The sequence below is a fragment of the Magnolia sinica genome, chromosome 6 (genome assembly GCF_029962835.1).
Source record: "Magnolia sinica isolate HGM2019 chromosome 6, MsV1, whole genome shotgun sequence".
In the NCBI taxonomy this organism is placed as follows: domain Eukaryota; kingdom Viridiplantae; phylum Streptophyta; class Magnoliopsida; order Magnoliales; family Magnoliaceae; genus Magnolia; species Magnolia sinica.
In genome coordinates, this window is record NC_080578.1 from 78,990,560 (window position 1) to 79,000,556 (window position 9,997).

The window sequence follows — 9,997 nt, forward strand, 5'->3', positions numbered from 1 at the left end:
ATTCCTTGGGTTTCTCAATCTTCATTGGAATCTCTTTGTCGATTTCATTTCCATTTTTCAAGGTGGTGATGATCTTGACATATTCCAGATGCTGAGTCGAAGAGTTGATATCATATATCTCACATTGTCTTATTGGGTTTGGTTGCGGTTGGGTCAGAAGGATCCCAGTCTCCATAACATTCAGTTATGCCTCAAGTCTTGTAACCGAAGTGCTAAGCTCATTCATAGCCTGCAGTTGCACTTGCCTAAATGCATCTAATGTACCTTCAAGGGTTCTCTTTAGCGAAAGTCCACTAAATGGCCCTTGTGGATAATTAGTTACATTTGCAGTTAGTTCATTTTCTCAATTAATGTTCCCGTCATCAGGAATGTGCGTGTCAAATTTGGTGCCCTAAGTGGTCGTTGATATGTGTTTGTGGTATCTGCTTGAACGTGAAACACCTCTTGTAAAGCTGGGATTGTAAGATTATCTTTAACTGGGTGTACATCGCTCTCACAAATTCCACATACGATTTCAATGACTGCTTTGGGCTGAGTTGATTCCTTCTTAGATTCTAAGTCCTCAATTTGTCGTGTAAGAATTGCCAACTGTACATTAATATCATCCTCCTTCTTGAGTACATGTATTCCTATATCTCTTGGCATTTCCTTGGGAGTACTAACTTGGTTTGATGTGTCCCATGATTGAGCGTTTTCAGCTAGCACATCAAAGTAATCCCATGCATCTTCTGGTTTCTTATCCATGAACTTGCCATTACACATCATCTATATAAATTGGTGCATGTTTGGACTGAATCCGTCGTAAAAGAGATCAATTGTCCACCAAGTTTCATAACCATGGTGTGGGCAGGTGAGAAGTAAGTCCTTGAACCGTTCATAACATTCAAAGAAAGTCTTATTATTTTTCTGGGAGAAGTTCATTATTTCCCGTCTAAGTGCATTGGTTTCATGAGCCGGGAAGAACTTTTTAAGGAACTCTTGGCTCATCTTTGACCATGTGCCAATGGATCTAGGCCTCAATGAATGAAACCATGATTTTACCTTTTCTTTTAGAAAGAATGAAAATAATTTAAGGCTAATTGTATTAGGAGGAACATCATTAAAATGTATGGTTGTAACAATCTCTTCAAATTTTTTAATATGCATATATAGATTTTCTGAATCAAGTTTATGAAACTCAGGATGTAATTGGATTATCTTAGGTTTGAAGTTCATGTTTCTTATATTGATTGGAAGAATTATGCATGAAGGTGAACTTATTCTCACCGGTTGTAAATAATCTCGTAAAGTTTGAACCAGGGGAACTCAATGTACTTCGTTCTCATCACACACCGTTCTAATAGGTGGTGTGTGATGCACAGGGTCTTCATCAATCCGATGTTCTTGAGCCATGTTCTCAGATGATGTTTCAAAAATATTTGAGGATTTTCCAACTTGTCAATCGATTTTTCAACCAAAACTCATTTTCTCAAGGATCTCAGAGTATGGTTCCTTACCCGAGAGGGCATGAACCACACCAAATTTTAATTCTATTTTCTAATTCCTACAACAAGTATGGAAAGCAAGTAAAGGGAAGAAGTTAGAAGAATGTTACCAGATCGGAGTTCTAAGTTAGGACCCTACAAAATCAGAGAACAAAATTAGTTTCTAAAAAAAAAAAAAAACCTAGTTTCTAAAAACAAATTGGGAAAGTTTCTAATCCTAAAAATAGAAAGTAAATTAGTTTCTAAAAATAAATCAGAAAAACCCTAACCTAAAAATTGAAAGTAAACAAATCCTAATCTTAACTTAATTCTAAAACTAGTTAATCTCAGAAAAACGCAACCGTTAGTTCCCCAACAATGGCACTAAAAACTTGTTCACAACCCCAAGTGTAGGGTCACGATGTAGTAATAATCTCGGTAAGACCGAGGTTGAATTCACAGGGACTGAACTTGTATATTTCTGAAATTAAGTAGAACTAGAATTAGAAGAAGATGTAAACCTAATTCTGAATATTTTGAGAGAGTAATTATGAATAGATTAATTAAAAATTAATAATTTTAAAGGTGATAGCTAGGGTTTCCAAGGATCCACTTGTAGCAATTAGGGAGTTACCTTGCTTGATTTGGGAAATCTAACTGGAATTGGAGTCCCATCCTATCCAATTGAGAAAGAGAGATATCGAATCTCTGAACTTCTCATGAACCTAGTCTCAATGGATACTGGTTGTGAGGATTGGAAGCGATTCCATCATCCAGTCATGCCCATGGGACGATGGTAAACAACAGGATATACCAGCCCTACAACGAATCATAGGAGAATTGTGAAGATTAGAAAGGATTCCATTACCCTACCATGCCCATGGGACAAAGGTGAACAACAAGACTTACTAATTTCACAATCTAAAATCAGGAAAAGAAGATATTCGGAGCAATTGCATATCTATTGTAATTTGTCACTACAAACCATTAAACACTAAAAATATTTCTTAATAAAGAACTAGAATCCATGAGGTTCAATAAAAATATGAAGCAAAATAAAGCAACCATCTCAATCATGCTACAAGCTTCACTGCTTAGCCCTAGCTAAGAGGTTTAGCCAACCATAGACATAATTGGACCAAAGTCTCTTAAGAAAAGCATAAAAACAACTAAGGAAGAAGAAGAAAAACTTTTGGCGACGGCTTCTCCACCCTTTTGCTCCACTTCTTAAACCTTAGAAGATGTCCAAGGATGCCTTGGGGACTCCTATTTATAGTTAAGCAACACCTCCTTTCGCACCGACTTGGAAGAATCTAGAAACCACCTTAAATTTATGCAGTCTGCGTAAAATTTGTGTAACAGTTCGATGCATTGAAGGTATTTCGATATGATCTTCGATATAAGCTTCGATGCATCGAAGGTCTTTCGATATCATCGAAACTGGTCTAGAACTGTCTAGCGAGTTTGGCTTAAAAATCCTGCAATTTTCGATTCCACCTTCGATACATCTAAGTACCTTCGATATGATTTTCATTACATCTAAGGTCTTTCGATATGATCGAAGGCGATTTTGACCGTTTTCTAGAATTAGATTTTTTTGGTCTCGGAATCTGTTTTCAGGATTCCTTTTCTTCACTTCAAGTCTTTGATTCTCTTCATTCCTCACTTGGTTTTCTTAGATCTTTGGCATGTGAATTCTTTATTTTTAGTCTTCTAAGATCCAACCTTTGGCTTGGTGATTCTTGAGCGTTAAATCCATGCTTTTAGCATCCTTTTCAATCCAAGCTCTTAAATTCACCTTGCAACACAAACATGATTAAAATAGAACATTAAGTATTATCATGTTCATAAAACCAAGTAATAAATGGGGGATAATATGTAATATTTGACCCCCAACACTACTCCAGTTTATCATAAGTCATATTCAGACTGGATCAACTAGCAATATCCATTGCCGAGGAACTATCTGTAATAACCCTTTTTTTTTTACGGTGGGTATTCCAAGTCCACTGTTTCCTTTGGTGTGGCCCACTTGAACTCTGGAACAGCCTCATTTTTGGGCTCATGCCTTATTTTGATTGGGAAAAATTGTTGGACAGAGTGGATTTGTAAAGTCATCTCTTTGGGGCCATCGTGTATTTAAAAAAAAGTCGCTATGAAACCCAAACCACCCTGAATTACTCTCTCCTTCTTTGCTCACAACGGGTGGGTCTCAAACCCTTCTTCGACCACTCATCTCAGCAGGACCCAACTTAATGATCCAAACCATCAATCTTTTACTCCTGAAGACCCTCAACAGCTAGGACTTCTGTCCATGCCGTCCCTTGTAGTGTAACCCACTTGAGTAATGGATTTGTCTCATTTTTCTACTCTTGATCTTTCTTGTTCTGATGAATTTGATGAGCGGATTTGATTTTGGATTTTGCTCAAACATTAGGGTGAACCCCACTTATTCTTCTGTTTTAAGAGCTCTTATGAAAGGCTTCCACAACCGTTTCTCGTGCACAATAACTGTTTCAAACGTGTTCCTCTCCACTTTTTCCTTTCATTTTGGAAACCCTTCATGATACGAGAGAACTCTTGTTATCAAATCCAAGCTATCCAACTAATAAATCTTAGTCGTCTGATTACAACCAACAATCCAAGAAATCTCAACGTTGCCCTTCCTCGTTCTTCTCGATTTAGTGTGATAGCCGAGAACCCTCTTCTATGGAGAACCCATCACTTAAACATATTTCAACCTTCAAAATTTTATATTCCCAAGCTTCATCTGTGTAACACCCGGTTCTCGGAACTCGAGTATACTACTCATTTTTCGAAAACCCAAGTGTTAACCTTTAGAAATAGCTCAAATTTCTGGTATATATTTTTTTCTTTATTAGAGTTAGAAGTTTAGTGGAATAAAAACAAATCAAGCTTAAAGGAAAGTTCAAATATACATATTAACATATTCAAGTGGTTGCCCGAAGGCTTATACAAACCTAGTGTCTCAAGATTAAGAATTGAAACAACTAAATAATGCAAGTAAATTAAAAATTAGAGCTGCATAGTCATCGATCTCTCTATGCTATACACTAGAGTCAACTCGTACATCATGCATGTATCCTACACCCACTAAATATGGTTTGATAACATCAATGGCTATCCCAGTGAGCTATAACCCTCAAGATTTACCAAAGCGCAATGATAATTAAGCATAGTTGGTAGGAACATTCTATAATGGACATTTTGCAATGATCATTGCAATAATAAAACAGAGTTTATCATATGCGCAATTATAATATAATTTTCTCAATGATAATCTTGTTTAAATGCATGGATGCATGCTCATACTCACAGACCTAGGGATGCTCATCTAGTTGGCAAAAGGTCACCCAAGGAGAACTAGCCACCCAAAAAAAGTACTCAAGGTATGTCCAATGGGCACTAGTTACATGGAAAAGACCATGCAACGAAGACACCTAAGGTGAACTAGCCTCCTGGAAAAGTACACTAGGATATGCCTTAAAAGAACTAGGCACTTGGAAAAGTCCATGCTAAAAGGACAACTCATGGTAGTCGAATACATGCGACAATAATTTAAGATCACTCGGTAATGTACTTTAAGGTACAGCCCATAGTGATCCAAGAAAACCCCACGTCTTACATCAACCACCCGGTAAAGTCCGCATGCCATGAAATATATGATTAGTCCAACCATTATTATTCAAATTACAACTAGCTAAATTATGAAAGCTTAAAGGTCACTATGAGGGTTTGTCACCCAACATAAGCCAACAACTCGGCATAATATCACATATCACTATCCTCAACTCATGGGAATCTAACAAATAGGATGTTTTAAAGGTGAACTCTTCAACTAGTGGCCAATCGTAGCTCGATTAGAGGAATTTACCATCACAAGGTTATATGTAAATAGTCTGTCAAAGCCATGTAGGGCTATAATTCCATCAAAGTCGCAAGGGGAATATTTCATTCAATGATGCGATAAGAATGGAATTTCCACCAAAAGCCACATAAGCCCAAATGATCAACAAGATGGTAAATTCACATCAATTATTCCATTTAATCTATTAGATGAAGTGGCCAATAGTTCGAGGACCTCTAAACATTCCATCAAGTAATCATAAATGAGAAATTAAATTACGTATAATATTGAAAGCTCATGTATATCTAAAGTGTTCATTTTAAACCAGAATATAGATATTTAAATTTCATCGCATGTTCTAATATTAGAATTTAAATTCAATTCATCAATCATTTATAAAGAATCAAAATCAATAAGAGCAATGAACCATATTAAGCAATCAATAAGAGGAATGAAAAAAGATGAATAAACAAAGTTAACTATCATGATGTAGAAAAGCTTGAAGGGTAATCCTCGCCTTAGAGTCGGATCCTTTTCTTGTTGTTGTTAGATTCATGTATACTCATTTTGGGGTCGAATCCTATCATAATTACAAGAATGGTGCGATTAGATCACAACATTACATCCTACAATCGATTAAGATCAACCTTGATGCTTCATTCAAGTAGAATTAGGATATTAAATCTATGTTTTAGACCTAAGTTTTAGTTTTGGGGATTTGATTCCAACATTCAAAATAGACATAGAAGTTCAGATGAAATTTATTTCACTTCTAAAATGATATAAGATGCTATGGTAAAGGTGGCCCAGAACAAAAGGGGCAAGAGTAAGATAATGTCCTTGAGCAAGCGCCTCGACCAGATGAATATATTCCTTAGTGATTTGTAGGGCACTCATACATAAAAAAAAATCAGCAGGAACATCGTGTGTTCTTGTTCATTAACCTCATCCTGAGATTTGCGTTGAAGAGCCATGAAGGTAAAATATGCCTTGCTGGTCTTGTCTAGGTAAGTAAAGGGATGTGATTTTTTAGAGCGAAGCTTGGGTAGACAGGTTCCCTAAAGGGCAGAAGGTGAGTGAATGCACATTCTTCCATGATTGATGGACCTATGGGGCCACATCCAAAATGGAATGTATTGGTTGATCGACTCCAAAAAGTCGATTTGCTGCAAAAAGGGAGGAATTGGGTGATATTTTTGCAGAGAAAATTTGATGCAATCATAAATTCCTTCTCGCTTTCATATATCTCCATGTTGTGATTCAACACGAGCATGCCATTTAGCCTAACCATTCATCAGTTTCAACCATATTCATGGAGACTTGAATGCATTGGAGAGGTCTAGAAGATTGTTTGATTATACAAGGAGAACTTCATCCCGGCACTTCAGAAAACTGGGCTCGATTTCATGGAGTTGTTCATAGGTGACTGCGGGATGAAAAGCAGGACCAAGCGTCAATAGTGCAATGTCTGGTTCAGTTGGAGTGTTGAATAAAAGATCATTAATCACTCCAGATGATAGGACATTAAGGTCTTTAATAAAGGATTCTAAGTGGAAAGATGGAGCAAAAGAAGAAGAAAATGTAGGAGAGGAAATTGGGAGGAGTTTGATGTAAGCGATGAAGAGTGAAAGGGGAGAAACACCAACTTAAGAGTTTCTTATGTATCGACTGTGATAGGTGTGCATTAATGAAGAAGTTATCATGACTCCTCATACAATATAATTTTATGCGACGTGCCGCATGGACAACCTAGAAGTGTGTGACAAAGGATATCTCTTAATAGTGCATTGATAAAGTATAATCAATGAGAAAACAACACATGAATTAATGACTAATTGCATTTATGATGTTGGGCAACCAAACAACGTCACTGTCACCTTTTTCCCAAAGGTGAAGCAACATGGGGGCAATGTTGTACCCTATTTTTGGCTATTATGAGAAAGCTAATAGGAGGACGACGTGTGGCATTGCATGAGGAATAGAAAGTGGATAAAAAGATCTTTAAAGATTTGGAGTGCTTTTTGTGGGTTATAACTTGCATAAAGCTAGTTATACACGTTAATAGTTGGTCGATAGAATATTGTGGCTGATATATAAGAACCTTGGTTGAGTGATCGACATGGAAAGATGCGAGGAGCGGTCGAGTGGAACGAATTGAGATGTTTAAGATATAAAAGGCAATCAAGGGCAACCAAAACCTTGGCCAATAAAAGAGGAGCCATCGTAAAGAGAAATGTACTAAAAGAAGGATATAGAGAAGAGAAGAATCTAGAAAAGTTTTTCGGCTGCTGTAACCGTTGTAGTAATGGAAAAAGGATCTAGAAGAATAAGTTATAACATAAATATACAAATAGTAGAAGAATGTGATTGAGAAAAGTCCAACAATACAACCAATCCCCAATAACAAACAAGAATTAATCAAATATACCAATTTATCTTTTATCTCAGCTTATCCTAGGAATAGTGGTAATTCTTAGCCATAATCTTTAGTTGTAATTCAAGTCTATGTTCATACGTTGGATTTGTTCTTTATCCAATATCAAGTAGTTCTTTCCATAAATGCATTCTTGTAATTACTCCTAGTGACTGAATGTGAGTTTTTTCTTTTGTTTAATTTGTACTAGTATTCTGAAAGTCATTTCTTATGGGAGGCACAAAGTAATCCATCTTCGGAGGAACAACCTCACCCTTTAATTATCATTGGATCATTATCAAATTCTACCTTCAATTATCGTCGGATCATTATTAAATTCTACAAGTGGTCGAGTAAGCGACCGATCTTCACAGAATCTGGTCATATATGTTTATATTGGACGTTTCTACTTATTTTGATGATTGGGTTCAAAGTTGATCGGTTTAGATGGAGCCGCTGTTTCGATTTTGGCACGCCTGCACGATAGAAAACAAACCAAGTGACCAACAAAAACATAAGATAAAAATTGAGGAAGATGATTTTTGGAGGGAATAAGATAGGGAAATTTGGGGAAAAAACATTCCTAAGGCCCACCTTAATGTTTGTATGCCATCAAAATCCTTTATAAGGTCATTTTACACTAAGGAGGAATTGAAAAAAATAAAAAACTTAGCTTGATATAGAATTTTGTGGCCATTTGAGTGTTTCAAGGGTAGTTAGTCAATTCTCACCATTACCTATTATACAACCAACTTGAGTTTTAGACCAATCTCATTTTTGAATTCAGATCATCTGTTCGCTAAAAACAGAAAATTAATTTTTATTGCAATCTAATTGGGACATATCATCACACATTGCATTTGATGTATTAGTAGTGACCAACGTGGACCAATAACAATGAAAAAAAATAAAAATTTTCTGTTTGTGACAAGAAGATGATCTGGATTCCTCATTTTTTTATCTCCTATCATAAAATGTGAAGAAAAAAGGATGAACATGATGGATTTATCAAACATCACGGCCCCCACCTAGCTTCCCTAGCAGGACACAGTTTGATTAGTGACGCTACTATTAGCCATGTTGCTAGCGGTCAGTGATATGTGAGCCCCACCATGATTTATATGTTTTATCCATGCCATTCCTCCATTTTTACGGATCATTTTAAAGCTTGATCCCAAAAATGAGGTAGATCTAAATCTCAGTTGTACCACACCACCGAAACATGTTAGTGATTGAACGTCTATCATTAAAAACCTGTCAGGGCCCATTATAATGTTTATTTGGCATCGAACTTATTGATTAGGTCACCCAGTCCTGGATGGAAAAAAATGCAAATATCAATTTGATCCGAAACTTTTGTAGCCCAAAGAAAATTTTAATGGTGAGAGTTCAATTAACACTGTGTGGTTCACTTGAGATTTAGATCTATCTCATTTTAGGATCATGTTATAAAATGACATGAAAAAATGCATGCACAGAATGGATGAAACACATGCCCCATGGAGCACTGACTAATGGCAATTCGCAGGTGCAGGTCACTAGCTTGCCCCAGCGCAGGAACTTCCTACGAAAGACTTTGTCAACGGCCTCCAACAATTCTAACCATATAATATTAGACGTCAGAATGCTGAACAATCTAGATTTATCTGTCCATCAGATGGGATGCGAATTAGCTACTGATAAGTTGTGTAGCAAGACTTGATACTAAAGTTTTGTCATCATATTAGGTGGCTCCACTATAATATATGTGTTATATCCATACCGTCCATTCATTTAGAGAGATCATTTTAGGGCATGATCTAAAGAATTATCCCGATCCAAAGCTCAAGTGGACCCCATCACAGAAAACAACAGGGAGAGTGACGCTCACCATTAAAAACTTTGGGCTACAGAAGTTTTCGATCAACCTGATAGTTGTGTTTTACCTCTGTGTCGACTTATGAACAGGTTAGATCTCAAATAAACATCATGGTGGACCTAAGCACATTGACATTACATATCACTACATTCGTGAATTAGTGGAAGAAAAGACAATTTCATTGGAATACATTCCGACCAAGACTCAACTTGCTGACATTTTCACTAAACCGCTCGACAAAAGTAGGTTTAATAAATTAAAATGTGATCTTAGAATGTTTAATTTAATTTGATTATTCATGCATTTGTAATTATAGTAAATATATATTTGCAATTTATTTGTTTAAATTTCAAAATTATATGAAAAATGCATGTCGTTGTGTGTACATGACCAGT

General features: G+C 36.3%; 1 non-coding gene across 1 annotated transcript; it reads left to right on the plus strand.

The window, feature by feature from the left end:
• The first annotated feature begins 832 nt into the window (after positions 1-832).
• LOC131250306 (small nucleolar RNA R71) lies at positions 833-939 on the plus strand. The gene has a single exon (XR_009173230.1). It is a non-coding gene; the product is annotated as a small nucleolar RNA R71 (small nucleolar RNA).
• Positions 940-9,997: the final 9,058 nt, after the last annotated feature.